At 35.9% G+C, this 16,919-nt stretch overlaps 1 protein-coding gene and 1 non-coding gene across 12 annotated transcripts in view; one reads left to right on the top strand and one right to left on the bottom strand.

Moving 5' to 3' along the window:
• The window catches only part of BTRC (beta-transducin repeat containing E3 ubiquitin protein ligase), a 166,991-nt gene that overhangs the window by 4,607 nt on the left and 145,465 nt on the right, over window positions 1–16,919 (top strand). The gene's annotated exons all lie outside the window — the stretch shown is intronic.
• On the bottom strand, window positions 10,320–10,426 carry LOC111769837 (U6 spliceosomal RNA). Its single transcript, XR_002802649.1, has one exon. It is a non-coding gene; the product is annotated as a U6 spliceosomal RNA (small nuclear RNA).

Here is a 16,919-nt window from a genome sequence, read left to right as displayed (position 1 = left end):
TCAGATTTTTCACTGTGATGAGCCTTTCTTTAAATCAGTGAAGTTGATTACTAGCTGGTTGGATGAACATTTGAAACTGGTTCTTAATTTAAGTTGTCAGAGTTTCTATGTAGATCTTACCTGTTCTCAATTTAAATTAGTGTTCAGGTTCTTTTCTGGATAGTCTTTGTTTTTGTTTTTTTTGAGGAAGGTTAGTCCTGAGCTAACTGCTGTCAATCCTTCTCTTTTTGCTGAGGAAGGCTGGTCCTGAGCTAACATCCATGCCCATCTTCCTCTACTTTATATGTGGAACGCCTACCACAGCATGGCGTGCCAAGTGGTGCCATGTCCGCACCCGAGATACGAACCAGGGAACCCCAGGCCGCTGAAGCAGAACGTGCGCACTTAACCGCTGCGCCACCGGGCCCCTCTGGATATTCTTATATGGATATTGGGGTATAAAATTACAAATTAGTGATAATTCTTTTTGCTAATTTTCTTGATTCACGTTTGTAATAGATGTATATAATAGATATTGGAAGTGAATTATTAGATGTGGAATAAAAATTCTTGTACTTTGAATGATTGTCAGAAATTTTTTATTGCTAAATTAGAAAGTGAAGTTTCAAAAGAGACCTCATGTTACTCTTTATTATTTGTATATTGTTTAAATCTTAAAAGAAAAGAATCAAATAAGAATGTTTTCCCTTGCTAAAGGGAGATGGGACACTATGTAAGATCTTGATCATGTGTAGATACGTTTGTGGCATTACGATAAAAAAAGAAAGAATGAGAATGAAGAAAGAAGAAGAATCTTTGTGGTATTAAAATATTTTAAAATCCCGTGTGCTTTCTCACGGCATTTTAATACAGCATGGAAGTGCTTTCTAATATGTATAATAAGAATTCATTGAGGATGAAATAGAAAATTTTTACTAATATTTAACAACTTGGTCACTATAAAGAAAACTGCTTCTTTCCTTAGACCAATCCCAGCATCCTAAAATTGGTGATGGAGGGGGAAAAAATCTCTATGGGAAAGGTTCGTGGGATCTTATTGTTTCAACTAGTATTACACAAGATTCACCTTGTACTTGGGGAATCTCTGGATAATTCCATTTAGTTTCCCAAAGCCTGACTGAAACATAGCTAGAACATTTTACAGAAGACTCAGAGATAATAACAGTGGAATAGATATGAGAGTAATGTTGAACTAAAAATGTGATTTACGTTCTCTGAGGCATTACCATCATAGTTCCTGGATTGCCTTCATATGTGACGAGAGTCGGGGTGGGGAGCAAGGGAGCAAAAGCCACAGAGCTGAGAGAGAATTCCTGCCTTCCTAAGATGAACCTTTTGAGTTGGAATTTCATGCTGAGGCCTTGGTCCTTCCTGAGATTTGGCTCTCCCTTCAGGGTGTACTTGCCTTCCCATTCCCAGGTGTATGACATGACCTGACCTGACTGTGTCAATAACAGGATAAGCACAGTAAAGTAGGAGAGTTGATTTTTTAAAATTTTTGTTTGTTTTTTAAAATATAGTCAGCCATGAATAACAGCTAACAGCTATCATTTATTTGTTTAGTGTTTACTATATGCTGTTCTAAATTATTTGCATATATTATTTCATTTAATCCTCCCAATAATCCTGTGAAATAGATTCAGTACTGTTGTTATTCCATTTTCACATGAGGGAACTGATTCCAGAGAGGTTAAGTAACTTATGCAAAATCACCCTGGTGGCAAGGAGCCTGAGATCAAACCCAGGTAGTCTGACTCAAGACCCTCGCTTATGCTATATTTCATCCTTGAAGAGCAGAGAAATAATGGAATATGATAGCATATTTCTTTGTTAGTCAGGTGGTGGCTGGAGTGGAAGAGTTACTGTCCAGACTTACATATAGATTTTCTGATCGTTTGAATTACTGAGGAAATGGAGTAAGATTTTATAGTTATCACAGTATCATTGTATCAGTTAGCTATTGCTGAGTAATAAAGAACCACAAAATGTCATGATGTACGATCATAGATATTTATTGCCATGAATATGTGGATTTGCTTAGTATCAGATGATTTAGACTGGGCTTAGTTAGATAACTCTGGACTTTGCTGCTCTCTCGGGACAGTTCTACATGTTATTCCGGGACTCGGACTAAAGAGGCAATGACTTCCCAGGCACAGCTCTTCTCATAGCTACAGCAAGGCACGAGAGAGCAAACCCAGTTGTTCAAGTGCCTTTCAATCATTGGTTGTACCACACTTGCTAATATTCCATTAGTCAGAGCAAGTCATATGGTCAAGCCCAAAGTCAAGGGGCAGGAAAGTACACTCTGCCCATAGAAGGAGTGGAGGAGGGAGTAACTTGCACAGTAATCTACGGTAACAATAATCTCTAATAATCTAGTCCACTTAATTCATAGAAGGATGATAAAATGCTTATGATGACAACTATTGTGCTTGCTTTCTGCTCTCCATTGTTGGCACCATCCTGATGCGGTTTCTCATTTTGGTTATAACCAACACCTGTTGGTTGGATACTTCCAGAATCACAGTTTAATACAGCAGATATCTTTACATCATGTTATGTAGGGGAAAAAAAGTCATAAAGAAATAATCAGACTCTTAACTTTATTCATAGCGATGCCCTGATAAATTCATCAATACTGCAACAGTATTCTTCTGTCCTTGAAAAGGATAAGGTTGATATCACTCCAATGGCATTTGTAACAGAGTTTGAACTGTAACAGTATTTGAATGGAGATCAGACATAATGTCCTAACAACTCCCTTGGTAGTAGATGTGGAGCTCTTAAATCCCTTTCTGCACTAAACTTAAGGCTGGAAAGATAGGGTGCTGATATTTTCAGCTTCTGAGGGACTCTTCTGGCTTTTGCTGAAAAGTCATGGAAACAGACATCTAGGAATTGTAGCATGTGGATAGTGTTTTTGCAGCACAGATGCATAAATCCTTGTACTGAGGAAGTACTACACTAACTGTCAATGTGGTTATTTGTGAATTGTTGGATTATGGGTAATATGTCAAAATATTTAATGACATCTGAAAATGTACTAGTAAACACACACAAAAAAGCATTACTTAGGTGATTTTTCTTTTCTTTGCATTCTTTAATGTTTTCTAGATTTTCTACAGTGAATATGTATTGTTTCTAATCAAAAAAATTAAAATTTAGTATATTGAGTGTATATATGCATAAAGAAAGTACCCCAGATTAAGACCTGAACTTGATCATGGACTACAATGTAGCTAGTTTACTGGCCAGTGGTGGCTTGAACAGATACCTCACATTTTCTCTCTTTTTTTTTTTAAGACTGGCCCTGAGCTAACATCTGTTGCCATCCTTTCTTTTTCCTTTTTCTTCTCCCCAAAGCCCCCCAGTACATAGTTGTATATTCTAGCTGCAGGGCTGCAGGTCCTTCCAGTTGTGCTATATGGGATGCTGCCTCAGCATGGTGCCATGTCTGTGCCCAGGATCTGAACTGGCGAAACCCTGGGCCACCGAAGTGGAGCATGTAAACCCAACCACTCGGCCACAGGGCTGGCCCCTGAGCTCATTTTTTTAACTGGAAAATGAGCTATTGTTAGTCATATCTATTTAAAAAGCGTCTCTCTCTATTTTTTTCTCTCAGTTCATTTAAAACTAAGTTATCGCGTGTAATGTATTAATAATTTACACCATTAAACTCCTATATGTATCCAAGATTTTCATTGGAAATTTAGGACTGCATGTTCCTAAATTGTGCTGGAGCACTGCATTTTCCTGTTAAATAGTACTCGACAAAATCAGTGGGTTGACAACTGAAAATGAGGCCAGGATAGTTGACGTGCAACATGATTTGATAAAAATGTGAATGTAAACTGAGTGCAGAACTTTGTGTTACATGTGGAGGGAGGTGCTTATGGGGGCAGGAGGAGATGAAGATACAAAGTAAAACTTCTCTCTTCTCTAGAACTTCACAATCCACTGAGAAGATAGGCGTTTATAAATATCTCTTAAGGCACACTTTGGTAAATGCCAAATTAGAGGCACAGAATGCTGTAGAAGTTAAGGCAGGGGAAATTAGTTTTAACTGGAGAGATCTTTGGAAGCTTTGTGGAAGAAGAAAGCTTCATATTGGATCTTGTAGAATAGATAGATTTTGACAGTCTTGTTTCTGAGGTGGGCAGTTCCAGGAAGAGGGATTAGTTTGCATAAAGGCCGGAAGATGAGGAGATGGGCAGGCACAGGGTGAGTAGATAGGTATGACTTGAAAATAAAGTTAATAGCAGACGAAAGAAAAGATAGATTGGGAGGCTGGGAGTTTGGACTGAATCCAGTTTGTATTTAAGAATAATATTCCAGTGTACTTTGCATATGTCTATGTCTGCGTAAGCTTTTTATTGAAGATAAATATACAAAAAGTGTACAAATCATAAGTATAGATCTTATTGAATTTTTACTTATTGATCACTTCTGTGTAACCATTATCTAATATCTATAGATTAGTTTTACCTTTATTGGTATTTAACCGTATATAAATGGAACCACTCTAGAATATATTCGTTAGCTTCTGCGTCTTTTGTCCCACATTGTTTGTAAGAAGATTCTTTCAGGTTCTTGTTAGGTGTAGTATGTTCATTCTCATTGCTGGGCAGTATTCCACTGTGTGAATATCCTTCAATTTTTTAGCCATTCTATTGTTGATGGACGTTTGGTTTATTTCCAGTTTTTGGCTACTGTGAATTGTGCTGTTATGAATAGTCATGTACATGTATTTTCTTGAAAATGAGTGTATGTTTCTGTTGGGTATATACCTAAGAGTGGAATTGCTGGGTCATAGGGTATGAAAATGTTTAGCTTTAGTAGTTACTATGAAACTTGTTTTCCGTTTTACACTTCCTGTAGGAGCATATGAGAGTTCCAGTTGCTGCACATTCTTCTAACATTCACTTGATATTGTCTGCCTTTTGCATTTTAGCTATACTAGTGGGTGAATGGTACTATCTCACTGTTTTAATGTGCGTTTCCTTAATGACTACTGTAATCAAGCACATTTGTAGGTTTATTGGCTGTTTAGATATCCTCTTTTGTGAATTGTCTATTCAAGCTTCCGTCATTTTTTCTATTGGATTGTCTGACTTTTATTGTTTTCTTCCGTAGATTCTGAAATATACAAATCTTTCATCACTAGAATTTTTTTTTGGTTTTTAGACTTTTTCATTTAAGTGATCAGTAAAAAAAAGTCACAAGATTTTATACTACCTACCCAGGATTCAAAGGGTTAGCAAGTTTTTTTTCCCTATATACCAATACTTAAAAAAGAATCACACTATTAGCACTATTGTTTTATGAAAGAAAGAAAGAGAACTTTAATGCCACAAAAGTAGAAAGGATATAATCTCAGAATGAAGGAAACTGTTTGAGGTAGGCAGAATAATGCCCATCCCTCCTAAGATGTCCAATCTAATCCCAAAAATCTGTGAATATGTTAAATTCCATGGCAAAGGGTAATTAAGGTAACAGATGGAATTAAGGTTGTTAATCAGCTGACTTTAAGGTAGGAAGATTATCCTGGATTATCTGGGTTGGACCCAGTGTAAACATAAGGGACCGTAAATGTGTAAGAGGGAGGCTGAAGAGGAGGTCAGAGTGATGCCATATGACAACTCAATCCACTGTTTCTGGCTTTGAAGATGAGGGAGAAGAGCCATGAGCCAAGGAATGTGGGCAGCCTCTAGAAGCTGTAAAGGACAAGCTCTAGCTTCCAGAACAGAACATAGCCCCACTGACATCTTAATTTTGGCTCAGTGAGACCCATTTCGGATGTATGAACTACAGAACTATAAAATAATAAAATTATGTTGTTTTAAGCCACCCAGTATGTGTAATTTGTTACAGCAGCCATGAAAAACTAATACTTTATGAAGAGAAGATAGTTACTCTAATTGGGATGTGTGTGTGTGTATTTAACACACACACACACACGCACACATATAATATCACTGTCTTTATTTTTAGTGTATAGTAACTACCAGTGCAGTTTTTTCTCATTCTCTTAATGTTTTGTTGTGAATTTCTTTTGAGATTGATTCTTTTGAATCAATCTCAGAATTACAGAAAAGCTTCAAGTACAACACAAATGACATTTTTTCCTTAATCATTTGAGAGTAAGTTGTCACATCATTACCAAATACTTTAGTGTGTATTTTCTACAAACAAGGACGTTCTACATAACTGTAATACAACCATCAAAATTCAGAAATTAACATACAATACAATCACAGATCTAACACTTAGGTCCCATTCAAATTTTGCCAGTTGTTCCAGTAATATTCTTTATAACAAAAAGATCCAATCCAAAGTCATGCATTGAATTTAGTTGTCATGTCTCTAGTTTTCTTCAATCTGGAACAATTCTGTAGTCTTTCTTTGACTTTTATGACTATGGCACTTATAAAGATTATAGGCAAGTTATTTTGTAGAATGGTTCCTCAATTTGAGTTTATCCAATGATGTTTCCTCATGATTAGATCTAGGTTATGTATTTTTGCCAGAAATACCATGGAAGTGATGCTGTGTGTACTTATTGCCTCCTGTCATGTGACACATGACTTTTATTTGTCTTGTAACTTTACTTGATTAAAGTGGCATCTGCCACTTTCTTCCTTTAAAATTAATGTTTTTTTCTTTGTAATAAGTATTTTATGAGAAGGTACTTTGAAACCATGTAGCTATCCTGTTCATCAGGTTTTCAATCTATTTATAACAGAATGGGCTTATGAATTCTGTTTAATTTGATGGGTTATAATTCATTACTATCATTGTTTATTTTGATGCTTGTATCATTCCCTGTTTGGCTAATGAGAGTGCTTTCAAGGTGCTTCCTTTGTTTTTTTGATGTATTCCCATCCTTCTTTGAGAATTTTCTTATTTTCTGGTATAAGAAGATATTCTAGTCTCATCTTGTACTTTTTTGCCCCAGCCCTGGAATCAGTGATTTCTCCAAGGAGCCCTGGTTTCTTTTAGTAGAGAATGATATTTAAAAGTCAAGATCTGGGTGTTGGGTGTGCTCATCACTATTGGGATGTCACTGCTCCCAGATTCTCTCACTGGACAGAGGTAGGGAATATATGTATGTGTAAACATATGTTTACATGTATATGTTATATATAACATGTATATATTATATACGTGTATATATAACATACATGTTAATGTATACATATATATATATATACATAAGCACATTTATATTGCTATTTTAATTTTATGTACGTATTTATTTAATGAATTCACCATGAGTTCACACTGATATCTCTAATTCTAGTCTAACACCATAGGGTTCGTTCCATAATTTCCTTTCCATAATTTATTTATTTTATTTATTTTTATTCTTTTAAAGATTGGCACCTGAGCTAACATCTCTTGCCAGTCTGCTTTGTTTTTCTTCTTCTTCTTATCCCCCAGTGTGTAGTTGTATATTCTAGTTATAGGTCCTTCTGCTCTGCTGTGTGGGACTACCTCAGCATGGCTTGAGAGCTGCTAGGTCCGTGCCCAGGATCCAAACTGGTGAAACCCTGGGCTGCCAAAGCAGAGCATGTGAACCTAACCGCTTGGCCATGGGGCTGGCCCCTATTTCGTGTTTTTAGATGCTGTTTTTAAAATATAATTTTCTGTTTGTTGCTGATAGTGCAGAGGTTTTTAATCTCAGATCCATGGCCCCCATTCAAAGTCTAAACACCTGAGTACTTATGGTACTGAAAGGTCTATAATTTACATCTGAATCTGATTCTCACTGGGGGCAGTAACAACAAAGAAGATTAAAGACCACTTTAGTGGTTTGACTTAGAGTGGATTGGACTGGGGAGGGAGGAAGAGACAGAGGAAAGGAAGCCACATAAAGGGTATATAATAGTCTAGGCAAGAAGTCATGTGGGCTTGAGCTAGGGGAGTAGATACAGAAAGAAGAAAAGACATTCAAGGAATATTCTGGAGATAGAATGAATAAGGTTTGCATGGAGTAGGATAGGAGAAATAAAGAGAAAAAAGAAAAGTAAAATATGGCTGGTGTCAGGCATATTCAGGGCAACTAGTTAAAGGGAAGGTCACCATTGCAGTAGGTATGGGAAAATGAGTATTTGGTGGGTAAAGACATTGGGATAGTTCCTAACTTTAATAAGGAGACTAAATTTAAGATATATTCACATAGATAAAAATGGGCAAAATGAGATAATATTTGGGATTTGCTTTGGGATTTGGAAGGTTGAAAGTGAGTGTTGGGAATTCATTTTATACTATTCCATACTTTTCTGTTTATATAAAAGTATCCATAATAAGAGGTTAAAAAAGAAAGATTTATCCACATAGAGAGTGAGCCAAACTGAAGTTCTCTGGACCAGCCCTACTCAAATTCCTATGTGATAGAAAGATCAGGATTCTGCTAAACATTGCCTTTGGTTTGAGTAATTTCATTATCACTGTCTGTTGTACTGGGGACACTTTTATCAAGATCAGCCAGATAAGGAAGCACAAAGCTACAGAGGCTTACATGTTAGCTGAGGTAGGCCAAGTGCTTGGATGTGGCTAGGAGTTGAGGAGAGGAAATTTAGCCAGGCAGATGGAACATGGTATGAAAACAGGTGGCAGGGCTCCCATTTCAAGTTAGGGCTCAGAAGTGGAACTGGAATACCCACTAAAGAACTGAAGAATTCATTCATTCATTCAACTGTGCTCAATAGTGCCCGCAGCAATAGTTCTATACTTTACTATGCATAAGAATTATTGGGAGAGCATGTTAAAATGTAGTGCAAATCACCAGCTCCTCTTCCCTCCACTTAATTTGATAGGGCTCAAGAATGTGCATGTTTAACAAGCATCTCAATGTTTCTGATGCAGATATTTCTCAGATCACACTTTGACAAAATGTCTAGTCTCCTGTGTCCTGACCAGCTTACCAACACAGAGGGAGTCGGGGAAACACTGGCTAGAACCAGAGTGAAAGGTGAGGCCTTGTACATAGGGAACATAGCAGGAAGGAGCTGAGTTAACTGGAATCAAGAGTGAAGGCAGGTGGTAATCATTTTGTAAAATATAAGTGTATTAAATCAACATGTTGTACACTTTACACTTGCACAGTGTTTTATGTCAATTATGTCTCAATAAAGCTGGAAAAAAGGAGTGATGGCAGAATGAGACAAACCTCATGGCAGAGGCTTGGAATCTCTTTGAATCCAACTGGTTAGTAGTAAGTTGGTTTCTAAAAAGAATTTACTCCTGGGGGCTAAGTGTTTGCAGCTGGAGAAATTGGTGAACTATGGGAGCAGAAAAATAAGCGAGATATGCCATTTATAAGTGGTATATCTAGTAGAAGAACAGTAGCAGCATCCCAAAATGTGGCCATTCTAGATATGTTAAAATCACATCACAATACAACTGGTAGTCTCTCCTAGTGAAATGAAAAGGTTATGATAGTTCTAATGCTACTTTTATTGTTAATGTTCTAGGCCCTATCACATATGTGAAAATAAATGACAGTAGATTACCTCAACAGTTGTTTTATTGTGCTCTTAAGTAGAAGTAATGTCAAGGAATGAAGGAAGAATTTTGAGGAGTCGTTGAAGTGTTGCTTAAAGCAACAAGGCATAACTGAATGGTAGGGAAATTTATGGTGAACGATTAGTCTCTCATACAATTATAGAGGCTGGAGTTATTCTTTTGAGCAAGGACCTCAGGCTGACCTCCATTGAGAGGCACACAACCACAGGCTCCCTGGGTAGTGAGAAATTCTTTCTGAAAAGGTATTTTTACCTCCATCCCTTAGATTGTAATCACCAACAGCCATCAGCATCTTTAAAATAGTGGAAAACGTAATTTGATACACTTAAATGAAGTAAATGTAAAGGTGCTTTCTAAGCCATAGAATATGGTGGTGGTGATACTTTTACAATAAAACTCTTTTTTTTATTCTCTCATTACTGTCTCTTTTAATGGAAGTTACCATATTTGCTTTGCAAAAAGAAAAAAACAGAAAAATGCTGGTTGAGCTTACTCTGCTGTGTCTGACAGGGCACTCTGACAGTATTATATAAATATAAAAAGTGGGTTTATGGTCATTGTAATTTTGTATCTTTATTTTACCCGTTTAACTAGACTGTATACCTCTTTAGTTTATGAGCCCTTTAGGTTTCCTCCCCATCCTATTTAGTAGCATTATTTATTTATGTATTATTTTTTATTGCAGTAACATTGGATTATAACATTATATAACTTTCAGGTGTACATCGTAATATATTTCAAATTCTGTGTAGATTACATCATGGTTGCCACCCAAAAACTAATTATAAAAAAATAAGGAACACTTCACGAATTTGCGTGTCATCCTTGCTCAGGGGCCATGCTAATCTTCTCTATATTGTTCCAATTTTAGTATAAGTGCTGCCGAAGTGAGCACTGCAATAAAACTCTTAAAACGAAATAATTCACACAGACTTCCAAGGTTTATTGAATAGGCATTCCACCCCTATTCCATTTTATTGTTTAAACATATATTTATTCATGCCTACTTTGTGCAAGTTTTTGGTCTTAGTTCTTTTTTTCAATTAGCATCCAGTAAAGCTGACTTTTTAGTGTACAGGTATCAGCATTTTAACACATGTATAGATTCATATAACTGCTACCACAATCAGGTACAGAACAGTTCCATCACGCCCTAAAAAACTCCTTTGTACTATCCCCCCATATCTAACTCCTAGGAATTGTGATCTCTTCTCCCTCATTTTAGTTTTATGTTTTTGAGAATATCCTATAAATGTATAAATGGAATCATATAATATTTAATCTTTTGCTACTGACTTCTTTCACTCAGCATAATGCCTTTGAGATAGATTCATCCAAGTTGTTAATATATCAACAGTCCATTCCTTTTTATTGCTTAGTAGTATTGTGTTATTTGGGCTATACCACATTTTGTTTTTCTCTTCACCTGTTGAAGGCCATTTGGGTTATTTCCAGTTTTTGGTGATTCTAAATAGAGCGGCTGTAAATACTCATGTATAGGTTTTGTGTGAACATAAATTTTCATTTCTCTAGGACAAATACCCAGGAAGGGAATTGCTGGGTCTTATGGTAAGTGTATGTTTAACTTTATAAGAAACTGCCAAAGTCTTTTCCAGCGTGGCTGTACCATTTTGCATTCCCACAAAGTTTGAGTTGTAGTTGTTCTGCATCCTTACTAGCACTTAGGATTGTGAGTATTTTTTATTTTAGCTATTCTAATAGCTATATAGTACTCTTACTGTGGTTTTAATTTGTGTTTCTCTAATGCATGCCTTACTTCTTGATAACTTTATCTATTGGGATCAGACACAAAGGATAGTCATCATCAGAAGATTCAGAAGAATGGTCATCAGAATGATATGTCTTAAATTTAGCGTTCTGTGAAAGACTTTTTGTGAATATTTTTAAAAGGAGTTTGTGCTAATGAATGTTTATGGTTTTTCAATGAAGTGCAAGGAACTCTGAAACCTATCTACGAAGTTTCAAGTAAGCCCTGTGACAGTGAGAATGAGAGAGTGACTTAAGAGGGTTTTTTTTCTGGTGGACTTTGGTCTTATGTAGGACACTGTGGCTTTTATTTTTTTTTTAATTTTTTAAATTTTTAAAAGATTTTATTTTTCCTTTTTCTCCCAAAGCCCCCCGGTACGTAGTTGTGTATTTCTGGTTGTGGGTCCTTCTAGTTGTGGCATGTGGGATGCCACCTCAGCATGGCTTGACCAGTGGTGCCGTGTCCGCCCCCAGGATTCGAACTGGCAAAACCCTGGGTCGCCAAAGCAGAGTGCGCGAACTTAACCACTTGGCCACGGGGCTGGCCCCATGTGGCTTTTAATAAACTGAAGAGAAAGACAAGTGAAAAAGAAAAATATCTGGTCATCCTATAATTTTTTTAAATAGTGCCAAATAAGTGAGAAACACTCATGGTCATCATGATAACATTTGCTTGTCTCCTCTTCCTGGCAGCATAGGTTATGGTATGATTTTGAGTAACTTTCTTCTTCAGGGAAATAATTTAGATAGAGCAAAGGAGGGCATTCCCTTGAGTAATATATTTGTTTGGCCCCCTTCTGCTTCTCCCTTCTTCATAAATCATCCCAAGCAGCAGTCTGTATTATAAGAAGCAAACCAAATAATTGTTAATTAAATGTTTAGTGTTTATTTTAGTTGGTTATTAGCTTGAGGTCAAATTTGTTTGATGAGTAAATATGGAAAAGTTATGTTTTTTTACACTTTGAATACATACTTGCTGATCATTGGGGTGTTACCATTTTATGAAGCTGGAATTTAATTTCCTTGTTTTTAACCACTCTAGAGGCTTATCGTTACTGAATCTTTGTTTTGATGTTGTCAGGGATGTCAGTACTTTCCTTGATACCAAGTTCTCAGTTAGGAAATAGCCTCCCGATTATAACTTGTTTCCGTGGGAAGATGCAGTTAACTTTGAAGCAGTTTCCAGTAATATATTGCTGCAGAAATAAACTCTCAAGTGGTGACTCAGTTTAGTGTTCAGTGTAATTTAGAAAAGGTGACTTAAATAGAAGAACGTTGATGCATCTGTTTTTCAAATTGCAGTTAATTATAATGACTGCTTGTAAGGTCTACTTTATTCTCTCTTGGAATCTTGCCTAACTTTACAAATTTTACATGATTTGAGTTTAAAAACGGACAATTTAAACGTTAGTCAAGTGAATTAATGGAAAGAAGCCTGCCTTATCAAATTCTGCTTCTAAAGGTCTTTCATACCCTCCAATCACATCCAGGTATGGCATTTTGAAAATCAGAATGATTGCTTCAGCTTTCATCAGAGTTTGAGAATATGAACTCTTTTTGTGCTGGTATTGTGTCATCTTTGATTATATGGTAATCTTGGGGATATAGTCCCTTTACTCGACACATACCGACTGCATCAACAAACTATATAATCCGTGTTATGTTCATATGTGGTCATGTTAAAAAATGTTTCTTAAATATTCTTACATGTGTTTTACCAATATCTCATGGAAAAATATTCATAGTGTTTTGAAAGCATTCATGTTAAACAAAATTAGAAATGATGTTTATCTCATTTGGACCTATTTCTCTTTCAATGTATCATTAAAGTGTAAGTACAGTATCTAAGAATTTATACTATAGGATCAACTGAGACTTTGATTTAAGTATATTATAAATTATACATGGAAGCCTGCATAAGATACTACATATTTTTTCCGAAGAAGCTTCTTTAAATGGTTCTGTTAAGTGTAGGAATGTTCTGATGATTATCTTTTTAATTAAAATGAGAAATCTTTGTTTAAAGTGGCATTCTTCTTTTACGGCCTGTTACAGTCTCTGTAACAATCATTTCTTAAGTCTGAACGTTTTATTTCCAGGAATCCATTTATATAAAACTATGTTTAGACTTAATTAAGGAACGATTCTTACAAAGCTTGTAAATAGCCAGGAAAAAAGGGACCGAAAATAAAACTGACATTCACATTTAACAAAATGATTGTTACAAGGTATGTAATAAGCTATAAAAATACAATAAATCCCTTTTTATAAGAGTTCATATTTTTTGATCCTTGTTTTCAAGGGTATTTAAGAAAAATATCAAAGCTCTGCAAAATGACATCTGTTTTGCTGAATGGACTAGTGATAACTTCTTTTATTTATAACTGACAGTGCTGGAGTTCTACCTGTCTGTCTAGTGTGTTTTCTTTGAAATACCTTATAATAAGTTTAGATTGGAATGTAAATTTTACATTGTGCTATAGTAAAAACGAGCTGGTTCTCCTCCCACTTATACTACTTTCTAGAAGTCATAAAACATTGGGCAAGTTGCTTAAGTTCTCTGAGTCTCATTTTCCTCATCTGGAAAGTGAAGATAATAGTACTCCTCCTACTTCAAAGAGCTGTTATGAGAACTAAGGGAAATTATAAGTAGTGAAAATATTTTTGTTTGTTTTTGTTTTTTTTAATTTTCGGATGTATATCACATTTTGAATTCTGTGTACATTACATCATGTTCACCACCCAAAAACTAATTATAGTCCATCCCCTCACATGTGGGCCTAATCACCCCTTTTTTCCTCCCCCCTTCCCCTATGGTAACCACCAATCCAATCTCCAATGCTATGTGTTTTTTTGTTGTTTTTCTCTTCTACTTATGATTGAGATCATATGGTATCTTGACTTTCTCCCTCTGACTTATTTCACTCAGTATAGTACCCTCAAGGTCCATCCATGTTGTCACAAATGGCTGGATTTCGTCATTTCTTATGGCTGAGTAGTAGTCCATCGTGTATAAATACCACATCTTCTTTATCCATTTGTCCCTTGATGGGCACCTAGGTTGCTTCCATGTCTTGGCTATTGTGTATAATGCTGTAGTGAACATAGGGGTGCACGTATCTTTATGCCTTTGTGTTTTCAAGTTCTTTGGATAAATACCCAGCAGTGGAATAGCTGGATCATATGGTAGATCTATCCTTAATTTTCTGAGGATACTCCATACTGCTTTCCATAGTGGCTGTACCAGTTTGCACTCCCACTAGCAGTGAACAAGGGTTCCCTTTTCTCCACATCCTCTCCAACATTTGTTGTTTCCTGTCTTGTTAGTTATAGCCATTCTGACCGGAGTGAGGTGATACCTCATTGTAGTTTTGATTTGCATTTCCCTAATAGCTAATGATGTTGAGCATCTTTTCATATGCCTGTTGGCCATCCGTATATCTTCTTTGGAGAAATCTCTGTTCAGATCTTTTGCCCATTTTCTAATTGGATTGTTGGTTTTTTTGTTGTTGAGCTGTATGAGTTCTTTGTATATTTTGAATATTAACCCCTTGTCTGATATATGGTTTGCAAATTTCTTCTCCCAATTGTTAGGTTGTCTTTTTGTTTTGTTGATGGTTTCCTTTGCTGTACAGAAGCTTTTTAGTTTGATGTAGTTCCATTTGTTCATTTTTTCTTTTGTTTCCCTTGCCCAGTCATACATGGGACTTGAAAATGTGCTGCTCAGACGGATGTCAAAGAGCGTACTGCCTATGTTTTCTTCTAGAAGTCTCATGGTTTCGTACATTCAAGTCTTTAATCCATTTTGAGTTGATTTTTGTGTATGGTGTAAAGGAATGGTCTACTTTCATTCTTTTGCATGTGGCTGTCCAGTTTTCCCAACACCATTTATTGAAGAGACTCTCCTTTCTCCATCGTATGCTGTTGGCTCCTTGTTGAATATTAGCTGTCTATAAATGTGTGGGTTTACTTCTGGGCTCTCAGTTCTGTTCCAGTGATCTGTGTGTCTGTTTTTGTGCCAGTACCATGCTGTTTTGGTTACTATGGCTTTTAGTATAATTTGAAATAAGGGAGTGTGATACCTCCAGCTTTGTTCTTTCTTCTCAGGAATCCTTTGGCTATTCGGGGTCTTTTGTTGTTCCATTGAGTAGTGAAAATATTTTGGAAATTATGTAGGACCATGAGCATCCAAGTTATGTTTCTTTATCTCGCTGAACTTGGATGGTAGTGGTAGTAGTATTAATAATAAAATAACAACAATAATAATGGCAACAAACACTTATAGCTCACTATGTACCATGAAGGATTCTAGGCACTCTACACATATTAACTCATTTGATCCTCTGACGTTATTGGTATGTATCATTATTATCCTGATTTACGAATGTGGAAACTGTGCCAGAGAGAGGTTAAGTTACTCCCTTAAGATCATTCACTTGGAGAATTATGGTTTTGAAGAGGGTATGAATGGTATCAATCTTTTTTCAAATCTACAGAAAAATTGTGAGAAAGGCGTAATGATCATTCATATATGCCTTACCTGGATTGGCCAGTTATTAACATTTTGCCACATTTGATTTTTTTTCCTCTATCTGGCTGTACTTTTCTTTCTAAATCATTTGAGATTTGCAGGCATCGTGATCTTTCACCTCTACTTCAGCATGTATTTCCTAAGAACAAGAGCATTGTTTTTCATAACCATAATGCGAGATCCCACTCAGGAAATTTCACAGTGATAATATTTTATTATTTAATATATAGTTCATATTCAAATTTCCCCAATTGTCCCAGTAATGTCCTTTACATCTTTAAAAAAAAATCTACACTCCAATCACGTTGTATAGAGTTATGTCTCTTTAGTCTCCTTTAATTTACAACAGTTACCTAGTCTTTTTATTCATGAAATTGAGATTTTTTGAGAGTCCAGGCTTGTTTTACAGAATGTGTCTTGTTTGGATTTGTCTGATTGTTTCTCCATGACTAGATTCAGGTTAAAAAATTTTGACAAAAATATATCTTGTGGTTTCTTTGTCAGTGCATTACATCAGAAGCTACATCATGTCAGTTTGTTCCTTTATTGGTGATACTAAGTTTGATCATTTTATTAAGGTTGTATTCACCAGATTTCTTCATTGAATAGGTATATTTGTAATTAATAAGTGCTCAGTGGGGCAAAACTTGGAAATTGTGTAAATATCTTGTTCTCCAACATTGTTTCTCCCAATAGTTTTAGCACCCATTGATGGTGATTCTTCTGTGGTAGTTGCAGAATCAGTCCATTTACTTTTAGGCAGTTCTAAATAATTTTTTTCTTTCTTCTCGATTTTGAAATGATGACTGTTTCCTATTTTTGGAAGACATTGTGTAGACTTTATCATTTTTCTTTTCTTTTTGTTTCTGAACTTAGACTAATTAAAATGTAGTTTTTACATTCTAATTTGCAAGTTATATGCTTTATAATTTTTTTTTTTTTAAAGATTTTTATTTTTTCCTTTTTCTCCCCAAAGCCCCCCGGTACATAGCTGCGTATTCTTCGTTGTGGGTTCTTCTAGTTGTGGCATGCGGGACGCTGCCTCAGCGTGGTCTGATGAGCAGTGCCATGTCCGCGCCCAGGATTCGAA

This window comes from Equus caballus, chromosome 1 (genome assembly GCF_041296265.1).
Source record: "Equus caballus isolate H_3958 breed thoroughbred chromosome 1, TB-T2T, whole genome shotgun sequence".
Classification (NCBI taxonomy): Eukaryota; Metazoa; Chordata; class Mammalia; order Perissodactyla; family Equidae; genus Equus; species Equus caballus.
This window is presented reverse-complemented; position numbering and strand designations above follow the sequence as displayed.